This window comes from Limulus polyphemus, unplaced genomic scaffold (assembly GCF_000517525.1).
Source record: "Limulus polyphemus unplaced genomic scaffold, Limulus_polyphemus-2.1.2 Scaffold437, whole genome shotgun sequence".
NCBI classification, from domain to species: Eukaryota; Metazoa; Arthropoda; class Merostomata; order Xiphosura; family Limulidae; genus Limulus; species Limulus polyphemus.
Genome location: NW_013666047.1, coordinates 307,087 through 324,504, shown reverse-complemented (window position 1 = coordinate 324,504; position 17,418 = coordinate 307,087).

Here is a 17,418-nt window from a genome sequence, read left to right as displayed (position 1 = left end):
AACAACATTTTATAAACAAAAACCTCTCGCCGAGCATTGGCTATTATATTATTTCCCTGTCAATGTTCCCATCTTCATTAAAAGGCGAAAGATGACAAAAACAAGATCTTGAAGAATCTATCTATTTTTTGTAATAAACATACAAACATAAGCACGTTTTGCACATAGAAAGCGTTATGGCGGAAGACACTCAAATCACCTTGCTGTCAATTCAGTATTTCCAAAAACAGTTTTCTTTAAATAGTGGTAAGTGGTTTCATAAGTGATTTAGTAATTTTGTAAATTGCATATTATTGTTTAGTGATACAGGTGATTATGACACCCAAGAAATGCCCTTTCTATGGAAAGTCTTGTGCCACTAAAAGAATGCAAGCACAAAGAGCAGCTGAAACAAAAGACGAATGAAATCAAAGACTTCAAGCACAAGCTGCAAGACAGGCTGCTCAAATACAGGAAGATACGTTGGAACAACGTAAAGTTAGACTTCGAGCTCAAGCTGAAAGGCAGGCTACTCAAAGAGAGCAAGAAACTGTTGAACAGCACAAAGTCAGAGTTCAGTCAGAATCATCAAGGCAAGCTGGATATAGACAACAAGAAACTTCTGAACAACGTCAAACCAGACTTCAAGCACAAAAATTAAGACAAATAACTCACAGAGAGCAAGAAACAGAAGAGCAATATGATGTACGACTTCAGGCTCAAAGAACAAGACAAGCTCAAACACGATCTAATTTCAAATAAAGCTTTGTTTGATTAAATTCTTTTTTATTTCTCGCGTCACAGCTTTTGTCTACTTACTAAATAATTTGCTGAAAAATACTGATCAATACATTTCAAATCTGAATTTTCACCGTGCAACGCCGGGTAACTCAGCTAGTATATATATATATATATATATTACTGTCATTGTGAACTAGTTGATAATTTCATGCATGGGATTCTAATAAAAATCATGATTAAAAGCTGACCAGCTCCTAAAAATAACTTATAAGTTAAGTAACGAAGCAATTACTATAAAAAAGGCGGATCAAACCACTTACTGTCATAATCAAATAAATACACGAGGAAACTAAGATCTGTAATTGTTATGGGGTATTGAATCTAGTCTGGCGGTTAACGATGTTTTTGGCTGTATAATCCCAATAATATCTCAAGAAGTTCGACCACCTTAAAAACTTAGATTAGTCCTAGATTGTAGTAAAAATTAGTCCTAGATTCTAGGTTAATAATTCAAAGTAGTCTTCATGAGTGTAAAAATATAGGTTTTACAAAATTTCACAAAATTAATTATACGTAGGAAGAAAAAGGAGTAGGTCAATATTTACGAAACACATGAAGCACCAACCGTTTACTCCTGAGATCCACCCCTAAATATATACCCTTGAGATCAACTCCCTTAAATATATATATCCCTGAGATCCACCCCTAAAGATATATACCTGAGATCAACACCCTTAAATATAAACCCCTGAGATGCACACCCCTTAAATATATACTCCTGAGACCCACACCCACTAAATATATACCTCTGAGATCCACACCCACTAAATATATACCCTGAGATTCACACCCCCTAAATATATACCCCGAGATCCACACCCACTAAATATATACCCCTGAGATTCACACCCCTTAAATATATATACCTGAGATCCACCCCTAAATATATACCCCTGAGTCCACCCCTAAATATATACCCCTGAGATCCACATTCACTAAATATATACCCCTGAGATTCACGCCCCTAAATATATACCCCTGAGATTCACACCCACTAAATATACACCTGAGATCAACACCCTTAAATATAAACCCCTGACGATGCACACCCCTTAAATGTATACCCCTGAGATCAACACCCACTAAATATATACCCTTGAGATCCACACCCACTAAATATATACCCCTGAGATTCACACCCACTAAATATATACCCCCGAGATCCACACCCACTAAATATATACCCCTGAGATTCACACCCCTTAAATATATATATACCTGAGATCCACTCCTAAATATATACCCCTGAGTCCACCCCTAAATATATACCCCTGAGATCCACATCCACTACATATATACCCCTGAGATTCACGCCCCTAAATATATACACCTGAGATTCACACCCACTAAATATACACTTGAGATCAACACCCTTAAATATAAACCCCTGAGATGCACACCCCTTAAATATATACCCCTGAGATCCACACCCACTAAATATATACCCTTGAGATCCACACCCACTAAATATATACCCCTGAGATTCACACCCCTAAAATATATACCCCTGACATCCACCCCTAACTATATATACCCCTGACATCCACACCAAGGGGCAGTGATGGGTTTTATTGACTAGCTGCCTTCAAAATTAAGGACAGCAGGTGCCTCTCATGTAGCTTTACGCGAAATTAAAGAAACAAACAAGCAAACAAAGTTTCATTAATTCATCCCTAACTTGTTTATCTACATAATTAGCTTATTTTTGATCATAAGTTTTATTAGCACCCCATTCAAAAACAAAAACAGTATAATTATTTGGAATGAGAGTTATATATATATATATACACTATCCTATCAAAAGTCATGGGACACACCTCTGATTGCAGGAAAATAGGTGTAACGACGAAATATACAAATATAAAGGTAATCAGCGGTTCGCTCGGAAGCCATTTCGAACTTGTATGCCGAACGATGAGTACATGGAAAGAGTTAACAGAGTTTCGGGAAGGCAGGACAGTTGGATGTCATTTTGGAAAAATATCTGTACGTGCTATTGCGCAACAATTAAACAATCCCAGGTTAACAATTAGCAACGTAGCTGAAGAAATTGGAGTGCACAGGTGACAATGAGCTCAAGAAACGGCCAAGTAGGCGTATAATTTTGATTGACAGGAGTCGACGTGCCTTGAGAAGGCTGGTTACCTCATCTCACCGTCAGACCCTAGAGAATCTGTGTTTGGAGATCTGAGCAGCCACAGGCAATCCTACAACTGTTACCACAACACATACAAAGTCAGAATTCAACTATTGAGGACTGTTAACGTTATTTACCAATTTACTTCTCCTGTTAATATTGGTTCCAATCGCTAGATGACTACAGAATAGAATTAATGAAAATGCGTTTTAGAACATGCCTAAAATCAAAGTCGCAAATTTCCATTAAAATTACTTTAAGATCTTAATTCATATACAAAAACGAGAGACTGCTAATCCACAGAGTGGCGTCACAAGAATTAAGTGAGCGTTGCGTGTAACAACAGCGTTGCAGATAAGCATCGCAGTTATATTACAAAGTTATTTTCCACATGAAAATTTGAGCCTCTCAAGTGAAAACAATAACTACTAGTTTCCAGTTTAGCATTAGGACTATAATGGAAAAATATCATCCATCTTTAAAGAAAAACAAAAACAACTGCATTACATCGATATAGAAATTGAAATATATTGTAGTGTTTGCTCTGACCGAATAAGCATTCCTCCTATTTAAACAACACAATGCACTAGTTCAGCAACTTTTTATTATAGTTGTGGTACACTTGAAATAGTCGAGCAGTTAATCATTCAGCAGAATAGGAGGTTCGATAGAATCTGTTTCTAGAGTATAAAATAAAACTGACTCAACTAAAAGACGTGAAACGGGTTCTTTCGAGCAGGAGGTTCAATAGAATCTGTTTCTAGAGTATAAAATAAAACTCACTCAATCAGAAAGACGTGAAACGGGTTCTGCGAGCAGGAGGTTCAATAGAATCTGTTTATAGGATGTAAAATAAAACTGGCTCAACCAGAAAGACGTGAAACTGAACACGAAATTTGTTTGTTTAGCACAAAGCTACGCAACTAGCTATTTGTGCGTTATAAGTCCTTATACCTCAGATGTACCGCTGGGCCCACAAAAAACTAAAACACTTTTATTATATTAACAATAGAATGACCATAGATAGTTATGGCTGCTCACTTTTAATTTGGTCGGTCATTCTGTGACTACTGTTTCAGATCACAAGCGACAAGACCACCGAACAAAGCATTATTGCAGTACGTAATTCATCTAGAGCTAGCTTTGCTTGGGTGCTTATATACAAAACCCGAAACTCTTCAGATACCTCAGATTGCAAAAGAACACTTATCATAATGTATAATACGATAGATGAGGGTTTATATTATGTACAAATCCCGAAACTCTACTGAGGCCTCAGATTACGAAAGAACCCTCATCATTATACAAGATGTAATACAGGAAGAATGTGTTGTTTTTTAATTTCGCACAAAGCTACGCGCAGTCTTTCTATTTTTTCGGACTTGTTTCTTGTCGGACTGAATAATGGGATTTTATACTATTTCATAACGCACCCATGGCCCTAAATTGCAGAGCATAATTTTTTTTTGGGCGGTAACATGAAGCCTCAAATCCACAGTCGGGGAACGCTAACCACTGGGCTGCTCTGTTTGAAAACTTGCGTCACAAGAGAATGAGGTTGAATAAATAAAAGTTGTTTCACTGTAAAAGGAAATTAACCTCTGGCATTTTAGGTATTCAAGTTATGTTTGTTTGTTTGTTTGAAGTTAAGCACAAAGCTGCACAATGGGGTATCTATGCTCTGCCCACCACGGTTATCGAAAACCGGTTTCTAGCGTTGTAAGTCCGCTGACATACTGCTGTGCCACTGGGGGGCCTGGGATTTTCTGGCCCCTCAAGAAAAGGAAGACCAGGGTTTCCGAGTTCTCTATCTTAACACAATATAATCTTCTTGGTGATATCACCAGAATTTATTACAAAATTACTTAGCATGTCCGCTTAGTGAAAAAACTGGAGATACCAGTGGATATCAGAGTTAATATCAGTAACGTAAATGGATGGAACGTGACGAAATCCGATTCCGGCAGTAAAAGTATGATTTTTCCAAGCCAGTTCCCTTGGCTGTGGTTTCGCTAGATTTGACCAAAACAGGCGTTAGGTTACACTTTGATATCAAATTTAGTAAACGTGAAGGCACGGGATCGAGATTGAGAAGTAGGCTTAGATTAGCAAATTAGCAAATCATAATAGAAAAATGTGGTAAAATAACATTCCAAGTAAAAGACACAAAAACATTTAATTTCATAATACCTAATTTCAGATATATATATATTTCCTTGACAGCACAATGATGTTAGTTTAGTTCACTAGTTGGAATAGTGAAGTTTTTGCTATTATTATCTCCTCGCAACACATTGATCTACGACGTAAGTTTGTAATCCCTTGGCCCAACTAATACACGGTCTGCTAGTTCATTTTAGTTTCATCTGCGCATGCTGTCTTTTGGTGTATAACGCAGCCATGTTTACATACATCTATTTCTTTCCTTATCTTTTCTTTTTTTTTTTGGACACCATATAGGGGTCAACTCTAAATCAGTTTCTAAATTACTCAGTTTGTTCTGAAGATTTGCACGAATGACGTCACATATGTTTTTGTTTTGTTAAGAAACTCGGTTTAACACTCTTCTGTTAGAACTTATAGAAAAGTAACGGGCACAGGATACTGTAGCACGCATTTTTACACCAGGAGAGCGGAGGTCATATCACTTTCTTCAAAGGGACTCTACCTATAATATAAAATGTTCAATGTGCAGGGTTTGATTTGACTGAAATTCGCGCAAAACTACACGAGGGCTATCTGCGCTAGCCGTCCCTAATTTAACAGTGAAAGACTAAAGGGAAGGCAGCTAGTCATCACCAACTCTTGGGCTACTCTTTTACCAACGAATACTGGAATTGACAATCACATTATAATGCCCTTAGAGTTGAAAGGGCGAAATTTTTTGGTAAGACTGGGATTCGAGCCTACCTGGCCATGCCGGGCCATAAATTAAGGTATCTACTGTAAACTATCCAACACAAGTGAGTGTAATGCGATGTTAGAATATGGTGTAGTGTTATTGTTTATCTAGAACAACAAGATTTACCGCTTTCAGCCATAGCAACAGGCCTGATAAATATTCATAGAATATTTAGTAATCTCAAATAATATTATATCAAAGCCTTCGCCTCCAGTATCACTTCATATGTAGAAACCTATGAAGAATGTACCACTTAATTCTTAAAAAAACAATGAGATTAGAGTTTCCCACGTAGAAAAGAGAAGATCAAAGGGTCTTCTCCACGCAGCGCATTTGTAATCGCGATAGGTTTAATCCCATGCCCAAGATTCAGATCTCTGGGGACTCCTTTCGGCAATGTTACGCCAAGCATATCATTGTCTCCAAAGAGATTGTGTTTTGCCTTAACATTTGACCAAAACAGGCGTTAGGTTACACTTTGATATCAAATTTAGTAAACGTGAAGGCACGGGATCGAGTTTTGTTTTGTACGTTATGATAAAATAAAGTAAGCAATGATACTATTGTCTACTGGGTATACTCGTGAACGTTATGAGATCAGCTTAGGTCTCAGTAATGGTAAAACCTGAAACGGATTTTACTCTATATTTATTTAGCACTAAAAGTTTTATACGTATTCGGGTGGGTAATTTAAGAAAACGTATATTTTTCATGTGATAAAAATTCTAGCATTATATTATTATTATTGGTTGGTTTGTTGCTAAGCGTAAAGCTGCATGATAGGGTATATGTGCTGTACCCATCAAAGGTATCGAAATTCAGTTTTTAGCGTTATAAGCCTTCAGACTTCCTACTGAGCCACTGGTGGTTTATATTATTAATTTTCCAATCTTACTTTGACTGTGAACTATATGCTTGTATCATAAGAAGTAAATCGTTTACTTTTACTGTACCCATCAAATACTGCAAAGTTTTTGAGCATATTATGCAAAGCATCTATAATATTGTGATATATTTCTTGTCTCCAAACTAATCAAAATTTCCTCACCAGGTAGCAATAATATCGCGGATAAAAAGTTTGGCCTTCGACTAGCAGTTCAGCAAGTTAATTCGGCAATTTTTCGCCTTCTAATATGTCAAAATACTAGCCTTTATAACTTTGTTTCAATAGATGTGTATTGGTAATTGAAATACTTAAAATAACAACATTTGGTTTCTAGATGAGACCGAATTTTATTTATAACACGGCATGCATGTGATCAATGAACTGTTCTATCTGTTTTCAAATAGGAAAAACGTTTTGACTGTGAAGCCTTTTAACGCAGTTTTTGTTTCAACACTTTCTTCCAAATGAAACTCCAATCATGACTTGGAGCTTCGTTTAAAAAAGAGGAATAATCATGCAACTTAACCGCACTCAAGTTTTGGAGCTTCGTTTAAAAAATAGCATGAACATGCAATTAAAATCCATTCAACTTTTGTAGCATTGTTTAAAAAAATAACATTTAAATGCAATTAAACTCCACTCAAGTTTTGAAGCATTGTTTAAAAAAAAGCATGATCGTGCAATTAAACTTTTGTTTGTTTGTTTGTAATTAAGCACAAAGCTACACAATGGGCTATCTGTGCTCTGCCCACCAAGGGTATCGAAACCCGGATTCTAGCGTTGTAAGTCCCCAGACATACTGCTGTGCCACTCCATTCAACTTTTGCAGCTTCTTTTAAAAAAGGAATGATCATGCAACTGGGGTTTTGGAATTATATCAAAATAACAAGACCAAGGAAAATGAATAATATAAAAGTTTTGAGCCTTATATTTAAAAGATCAGCCTACAGAGAAATGTATGCCTTTATTTGTTCGAGCCATCAAGTATTTCTTTATTCAAAACATCATATGACATTGTTATAAATACCAATTAAATAAATAGAAATAATGAAGGTTAAATAATTTATGTTTTTATTAATATCCTATTGATTTGTAGCGGTTGTCTCGCCACATTTAACTATGACACATTATTACGGTCATAGGTCTAGTATCAATATATATATATATATATATAATAGGTTCGGCTAACTTTCCAGTTTTTTCTACTTATTGAATTTATTAACTTTTTCCAGAAAGCTTAATGAATGGTTAGAAGGAAAATAAGTAAAGAAAGAAGACAAGCAGGATTTGAGGAAGAATATGCCTCTGGAGATAGAATACATTTATTATATTCTTAACGCCTTAATTCTATTTATTGTTATATCTTTTACCATATCTAGCATTCTCTGAAATAATATTAGTTTTCAATATTAGCCTAAAACTGAGTTAAATTGTAATCTAGATTTAGAAGTTAAATAAATGCTGATATGTATCCAATTTATGATTTTTGCCAACATGATTGATACAAACAGTTTCTTTTTTAATACAAATATATCTTAACATATACACAATAATACAATTTACAATAACGGTTATTAAAATAATGATCTTTGTACAAAAGTTTTACAAACTTATAAAACAATATTTCGATAAAAAATGCTTAAAGTTTTCCTCTTTTTTTGTAACTTATTTTTCTTAAAAGAAAATAAAAAAGTAAAGTAAAGTCCTAAATTTTTCATACTAGATTTATTTGAATAACTTGGAAAACGAATGGGCGTAAAAATACTCGTAGAAGTTTGTTTGGAATTAAGCACAAAGCTACACAATGGGTTATCTTTGCTCTGTCCACCACGAGTATCGAAACCCGGTTTCTAGCGTTGTAAGTCCGCAGACATACCACTGTGCCACTGGTACCACGTAAATTGGCTCTCGTAACATAATATTTCCTGAAATATGTGAATGTCATTGGAATGGTTACAGATTATCCAAATAAAATGAAAAACATGCATAAGAAACATGGGAGAGTGGGGGGTGGGGGGCACGAAGAATAAACTAACTTTCAATTTAGGTAAATCCAAAAATTATGGTTTACAGAAAGGGTTTATTTGTAGTTAAGCACAAAGATACACAATAGGCTGTCTGAGCTATGCCCACTACGGGTATCGAAAACTAGTTTCTAGCGGTATAAATTCGCAGACATAACGCTGTGCCACTGGGGGCTTACAGAAAGAGAAGAATAGCGGCAAAGAAAAAGGTAATTAAAAGATATCGATACTTGAGATATTGGTTTAAGAACAACAATACAGCAAAATATGTTTAGAAGCAGTAACGAGGAGAAAAGAATATATAACAGACGAAGAACGGATAAACGGTTGGACTTGTGTGAAGCCAATTAAATTATGTTCTTAACTAAGGAACAGAAAGCTGGGAATAGCGAAGGGGTTTGTTTGTAGTTAAGTACAAATCTACACAAAGGCCTATCCGTGCTCTGCCCCTACGGGAATCGAAACCCGGTTTGTAGCGTTGTAATTCTGCAGATAGCGAGAGGGACACAAGCTGGAAAGAATACAAAGATACAAAATGGAAATTGGTTTTAGAGAGAAACAATTCTTGTTACATTTAGTAGATGAAGAAGGAAACAAACCAATATGACAATCGGAGAAAGGAATGAAATGTGTGAATATATTTTGGACATATTGAAGATGAAGTAATGCAGGTGGTCAATATTCTGTTTGAAAGTAATTGCGAAAGAAACAAGAAATAACAAAGTAAACAGATGGGGATGGTAGATGAAGAGGAGATAGCTGAAGGAGAACAGGTTAAATATATATATATATATATATATAGATTAAGGATTAATAAAAACAAAAAAAGCAAATTCTTGGAACAAGATAAGACTGGAAAGTTTAGATATTATGACCAATAAAAATATTATTAAAAAGGGGGTAAGAATAAACTGGTATGGAAAATAAAAAGAAATGGAAAAAAAATCAGCTTTAGCAAGAGAAAATTGTAGAAAATTGCCAAAAATGAATAAAGGAGGAAGAATGAAATTTATGAATAAAAGATAATAAACATATAGAATTGTAGAGGAAAGGTTTGTTTGTTTGTAGCTAAGCACAAAGCTATACAATGGGCTGCCTGTGCTCTGCCCATCACCGCTGTAAGCTATCCACATGATTCTAATACCTAACACATGTTTGATAAACGTTCCATTTCATCTTAACACTTACACAAGTTTAGTAAACACTCCACCTGATCCTAGACCCAATACATGTTTGGCGAATTTCTTGCTTAATTCTAACACCTAATAGGCGTATAAACTTTGTACTTGATTCTAGCACCTAACACATGTTTGGTAAAGCTTTTACTCGATTCTGGTAACTAACATATGTTTGGTAAAGCTTCCAATTGATTCTAGCACCTAACACATGTTTGTTAAACTTCTACTTGATTCTAGCACCTAACACATGTTTGATAAAGCTTCCACTTGATTCTAGCACCTAACACATGTTTGATAAAGCTTCCGCTTGATTCTAGCACCTAACACATGTTTGGTAAATTTCAACTTGATTTTGGTAACTAACACATGTTCATTAAACTTCCACTTGATTCTAGCACCTAACACATGTTTGGTAAATTTCAACTTGATTTTGGTAACTAACACATGTTTGTTAAACTTCCACTTAATTCTAGCACCTAACACATGTTTGGTAAAACTTCCACTTGATTCTAGCACCTAACACATGTTTGATAAATTTCAACTTGATTTTGTTAACTAACACATGTTTGGTAAACTTCAACTTGAATTTAGTAACTAACACACGACTTTGTAAACTTTTCAGACACACCAACTATTTAACTTTGTATACTTATTATGATTCCATAATTAAACGTATTCAAAAACTCTTATGATCAGGTTTCCCCTGTTATATAATTCCAAAGGTTACTGTATAAGAAATCCTTACATTTCTCATTCGCTTACATATAATCTCGATTTGAATAAAAACCTAAATATGGCAGTAAAATGTTTTAGATGTGTTTAAATCATTCATAACCCATCTCCAGCACTTAACTGTAGAAAACACGTATCATTACTTCGTGGTGGTAACTTTTATTATAAAAATTACAAAAAAAAAGATGCAAATTCTAATACGTTTACATAGGTAACAAAATAATTTATTTTTTGTTACCACAAAAACTGTATCTTTAGAAGCGAGGCGTGGGTTATGAGTTAGCATATTCGAACCGTGATACCGAGGATTTAGTGTTCGAGTGACTTGTTTCACACTTTGGAAGAATGGGTGCGACAGAGGATTAAGGGTTAAATTCCTTTATGCAATCAACAGAAGAGTAGCCCAAAAGTTGGTGGTAGATGGAGATGAGTCGCTGCCTTCCCTCTAGTATAATAAATCAGAACTAAGAAAGGCTATGAACAGATATACCTTTGTGTAGTTTAGGACTATAAAACTTGAAATAACTAAACTTTGGGAAGACATTAAACGTTTCAAACTAATAAAGTTAGCTGAGCTGAATTTGAAAACATTGAATGATTAAGTCTAAAGTGGAGTTTTACTTATATTTGTGAGTTCAGCTATTGAAAAATATAAGTGTTTGAATGTTTGAAATTTGTTTGACTAAAATGCCAAAGTCTCCAGAGCACGCATAGTGGGATGATGTTGAGATTTGCCAGACGTCAACTGTCAGAAAAGACAAAACTGTATTTGTTTTGCTTTGGTCAAGCTAATCATCGCAACATCTAGCCTAGAACGCCTACTTGTCAATGTTGCGCACGAAGTATGAAAATTCTACATGCAAAAAAAACAGAATTATACTGCTATTTACAAAATACTTTACACTCTTAAGTGCATGTTTTATTCATTTCAGCCATAACGAATTCGCAACGTAATGATCTATTAATTTTTGGGTTTCAAGCTGTATAATTATCTTAATATACAAATTGCCTCATTAAGCTAAATTACACATTTATTAATTCGAAATATCAAAGGTTATGTATAGATATCTTTCATGATACTAAGAAATCATGTATAATAAAAGATAATAATAATCTAAGCGATTTCGGTAAAAGTAGAGATTCCGAAAGCACTTGTGTTATCTGGTCTATTGCTTTATGATGTATAAGTTTTAAATATGGGTATGTCATAACTGGAAGTGGTGTACAGGTATCGGACGTGTGCATGTCATGAAATTTAAATTGTTATACAAATATTACAGTGTAGGAAATTATGCGTAGTGGTTGTTGAAAGAGATAAAAAGAAGTATGTTATAGGTCAAACCACTAAGGGGTTAATATATACATATATATATATATAATATATATATAATTGTGGATAAAACGTTTCGAGCAATGCCCTTCTTCAGGTATCACAAATACTACATATGAGTAGGTCATAAGTGAAATTGGTTCTGAGATAGCAGATTCTTTTTTTTTTATGGTTATGTTTATGTTTATCATTCATTTATTATTCCCTTCTATCGTTTATTTATGAATTCTCAGTTACATTTATACGTTAACTCACCTTCTACATAATCATTTGTATTTTGAGTAAATATGTATGTATGATGAAACTGACATCAGCTTCCCTAGCGTAACGTACAGATACTATTAATTTAGCAGAAGATTATGTAAATGTATGATGACATGAGTTGTACTCTCGTGACGTACTCAGCGAATAAATACCCTGCCATGAGCTTCACTAAGAGAGAGAGTCACAAGATAGTTAGGGAATTATTACCTTTTATCACTCGATATTCTTATAAATATTGAAAGATATTTTTGGAATATTGTGTTTGTTGTATGTATTTGGAATTAGGTTTTTCCTTTCTGGTTCTTTTTCCTGATTCCATTATTTGAAATAATAATGATATTTATAATATATTCTTCATTGACATTAATGTCAAGTCCTGGCCAGGCACGTGTTTTATTAATTGTGTTTTGGTAAGTATTTAATTTATTTCTAAGTGTTGTTATAATTGAATAAATTGATTTTTTGTTGTTGAACCCTGACTGTAACGACGTGTTCATTTTAAACCGTTACATGGTATGCAATTGTTACATATGAGTATGTGATTAGTCAAATGATGTAAAAGTTTTAGATGTATCTCTTAAATGAAATTGGTGTATAGGTGTTACACTGTTGATGATGTTGTTTAAACATAAAATCACTATATTACATTCCAAATGGGTATTATTGAGATATTTGTACAAATCGCTAGGTCTTTCACCCAAAAACAATTATACTCATAATATCAGTACTTAGGGGACATAAAACATTATACTCATAATGTCAGTAATTAGGGGACATAATAAGTTATACTCATAATATCAGTACTTAGGGGACATAAAAAATTATATTCATCATATCAATTCTTAGTGGACATAAAATATTATATTCATAATATCAGTACTTAGGGGACATAAAAAATATATTCATAATATCAGTACTTGCTTGACATAATAATGGTTGGAGATGGCTTGAATGGGTAATGAAGAAAAACTTTAATATAAGTTTAACATAACAGCAAATGTACAACGTTTCGACAAGGTTTTATCATCATCAGGTACAAGTAATTTACAATGACACAGATATACATATACAATATTGAACAAAGAGGTCACATGACCGGATACTGTTACAAAACTTAGAAGAACAATTATACTCCCAATATCAATACTTAGGGGACATAAACATTTATATTCACAATATCAATACTTAGCGAACTTAAACAATTATGTTCATAATATCAGTACTTATCGGAAAATTTTTGCTCCATTTACAAGAAACACAAGTTTCAGATATTTAGAGGAATTCTGAATCCTTCCTAAACAATTAATAATAAACAGATGTCGGGATTCTTTTAAAGTTTCATGATAAATATAAATGAGATGTTACTTTTCCACACAAACGCAGTTATTAATAAATTCTTCTTTCATAAAGAAAACATGAAAAAACTCAATCTGGTTATACTACAGTTATATCATTGTTGTTGTTGTTGTTTTTCATGTCTTCACCACCAGGTGGACATTGTTAAATTCCATGATTAATGATTGTTTCTAAGAAGATTTTTTTTCTATCTTATCTAATAATAACCACTACTTTGGTTCAACCAAGTCATACGATAAGCCTGGTTACTTACGTTTTATCGTCGTTTTGGTAAGAAAAGTTAAAATACTTTCAATGTTAATTAATTTGGCATCAACTTCAATAGTAAGTGGATTTAAGCGTCGCTCGAAATAAAGACTTTCTGTATCTTCAAGTGAAGGTTTTCTTCCTGAAACATTAAATGACTATCACTGTGACTTATTGTATAGCACGATTAAAACTAATACTTTCAGTTTTCTGGTTAAAACGTCAAAGATTAACGAATGAAGGTAAAATTTTCAAATAACTAATCACAAAAAACAACAACCTTGAAGTGAGCTTTATAATTAGTTTTGTCACTAACTCATACCATTGTGTAAGAAGAGAGAACACTAACTCATATCATTGTGTAAGAAGAGAGAACACTAACTCATATCATTGTGTAAGAAGAGAGAACACTAACTCATATCATTGTGTAAGAAGAGAGAACACTAACTCATATCATTGTGTAAGAAGAGAGAACACTAACTCATATCATTGTGTAAGAAGAGAGAACACTAACTCATATCATTGTGTAAGAAGAGAGAACACTAACTCATATCATTGTGTAAGAAGAAAGAACACTAACTCATATCATTGTGTAAGAAGAGAGAACACTAACTCATATCATTGTGTAAGAAGAGAGAACACTAACTCCTACGACAAACTCTCACCAGAATATGACCTGAATACATGAATTAGGCTTCAGGTACATTCTAGTAAGCGTTAAAAATTCAGTCGCCTATCGCTATGTACATAAAAAACTACCACCTACAGGGGAGGAGATATTCATTGCGGGAATTTGTTGAAAAGTTTTTTTATAATGCTTTCAGCATATGAAATTCCGAGAAATTATAATTCATGTGCAGCCTATTTTCAAGCCATGGTACCATAATCAGCACTATCGAAATTGGATGATTATCAAGCGAGTTTGAAAGAACGAATTGTTTACAGTACGTGTACTAAAGGTTGAGTAAGTTATATTTCAACGATTGTGGAGCCTCATCACAGTCCATGTTGCCATGTATGTTCATGCTGTATTTGACTTCCGTGCACCTTTACAATGGTCCTGCAGCTTATATCTCATTGAAAAGGGATCTGTTGTAGAACTGTCATGTCCAAAGTATACCATTCCTCCCTGCTTCTTTTCTTAATCCATATGGTGTATGAGCACGGATATTTCCATCCATTTCAGTGCTCTGATTGCACAGAAATCCAGCTTCACCAGCATGATATTTTTGCATGTAGTAGAATGAATACCTGTTCCTTATCCAGCTTGTTGTGATACGGGAAAGTTGAATGGAGGTATGACTGGAAGCCTTATCTTGGAGTCCATACCCTATTAACACGTTTCTAAACAGAGATTCTTCTTTATTATGTTGGTATTGTTGACTGAAACACGTGGACCGCTTTTACTGCTGTCCTTTGTGTTTGTGGGTTCTTGTTCTCACCTGTTACAAGACGCCGCACTTTATTTACTATGGCTGAGGTAAAACCTATTGCAGATCTCTTTCTAGATGGTCCTGGTTCCCAAGATGATCCATATTCTTTTGTTTTCCGATAATATTAACTGCTAAAAATATCGCCAAACCTTATAAATTCTAAATCTTCGACCCGAGGTCGGAAAAGGCTGTTACATTTCTTTACTAAAACCATCGGTTTTTGGTGGTATTACACTACCTACGTCATGCTAAACAATGTTTTGAAAATTTAGTTTTGATACATACCGTTTTACTTCAACTTTATATTGACTGTGGTTGCCATGTGACTCGCTGATTTGCATATACAAAATATTTTAATATAATGACTCAACCTTTTGCATAATACCATAATGTATAATTAATAAAATTCTGAGAAAAAGCTTAAAGAAGAATCATGATAAACACCAGTACTTTATACTAAGATGCAATAAATATATATATATCGTCGCAGATGGTGTGTAATAAAGTTTTGAATTTTAAGATTCTTCACAATTTGTGTAATACCACACATATTTTTCCTTGAATAAGGTTTAGACAGTGGATAATATGACTGAAAAGTGTTGGTTTAGAAAAGCCATCTTTTAAGGAGCTGCTAGCTCAGATCTTTATCTTTGAAGTGTAACATGTCTTTGTTAGCTTATGTAAGTGAAAATAGATACATGCAATGAGTGGTGCAAAAGTTACCTGATTGCTACTATTTTATATGCGTTTAAGAATATGTTGAAAAACACCACATAATTTCAGAATACGTTCTCCATTTGTAACAAAGACAGAATAATAAGCCTCCCAATGGCTCAGCTGTAAGTCTCAGAATTTATGACACTAAAAATCGGGTTTCAATATTCGTGATTGGCACAGTACAAATAGCTCATTGTGTAGCTTTGTGATTAACACCAAACAAACAAACAGAATAACAATCGAGTTATCTCAAGCATTTTTAAAGCTTTTCCAACACGGAATGTGTGAAATGTGTCTTTTATAAAATACATTCCAACTTCATCAATCATAATTGCCTCCCAGTGACTCAGCGGAAAGTTTGAAGGCTTATAACTCTATAAATCGGGTTTCGATACTCCTGGTGGGAACAGCACAAATAGCCCATTGGGTAGCTTCGTGCTTAACTACAATCATAATTCTTAGAAGAAAATGAGAAAACGTTATATAGGAGAATAACAGTTCATCGCTATCACTTTACCTTTAAAAAAAAACCTTAGTGGTTAAAAAAAAAGTGTATAATGTTTACTAATAGTGAAAGAGCCGAAAAGCCAATTACTGTACAACAGACGATGATCAAGATGAGGAAAGATTTACAGGAATAATTCCTTTATATTTTAATTTTTAATGATGTACACGTACCTGAATAAATTAGTAACTTGTCGCTTCTTTAATTCTCTTCATCTTATGTGGCTATCAGTTTCTTTATTGATCAAGATTACGTAAGTTTTCATAACTTGAATATCTAAAATGTCAGAGGTTAATTTCCTTTTACAGTGGCCTTCCAGTGGCACAGCGGCATGTCTGCGGACTTAAAACGCTAGAAACCTGGTTTTGATACCCGTGGTGGGCAGAGCACAGATAGCCCATTATGTAGCTTTGTACTTAACTTGAACAAAAAAAACCTTTTATAGTGAAACAGCTTTTATTTATTCAGCCTCATTCTCTGGTGACGTAAGTTTTCATAACTTGAATATCTAAAATGTCAGAGGTTAATTTCCTTTTACAGTGAAACAGCTTTTATTCATTCAACTTCCTTCTCTTGTGACGGAAGTTTCAAATGATTATATCTAGTGATGCTAATTGAAGAGTAAAACAATAATTTTCAAAGCTACTCGAGTGTTAAACTAGAGTAAAGCTAGCTTGTTAATACCACCCACCGCCAACTTTTGTATCACTCTTTACGAATGAATATTCAGATTGATCGTCACATTTTAACGTCCCCACGACTGAAAGGGCGGTGGTGGGATTCAAGCTTGTGATCGACAAATTGCGATTCCAGTGGCCTAATACCTAGACCATGCCAGGCCCAAAAGTTATTTAGTAAACTCTGGAACGATATATATTTTATATACACACTCTCTCTCTCTCTCTCTCTATATATATATATATATAGA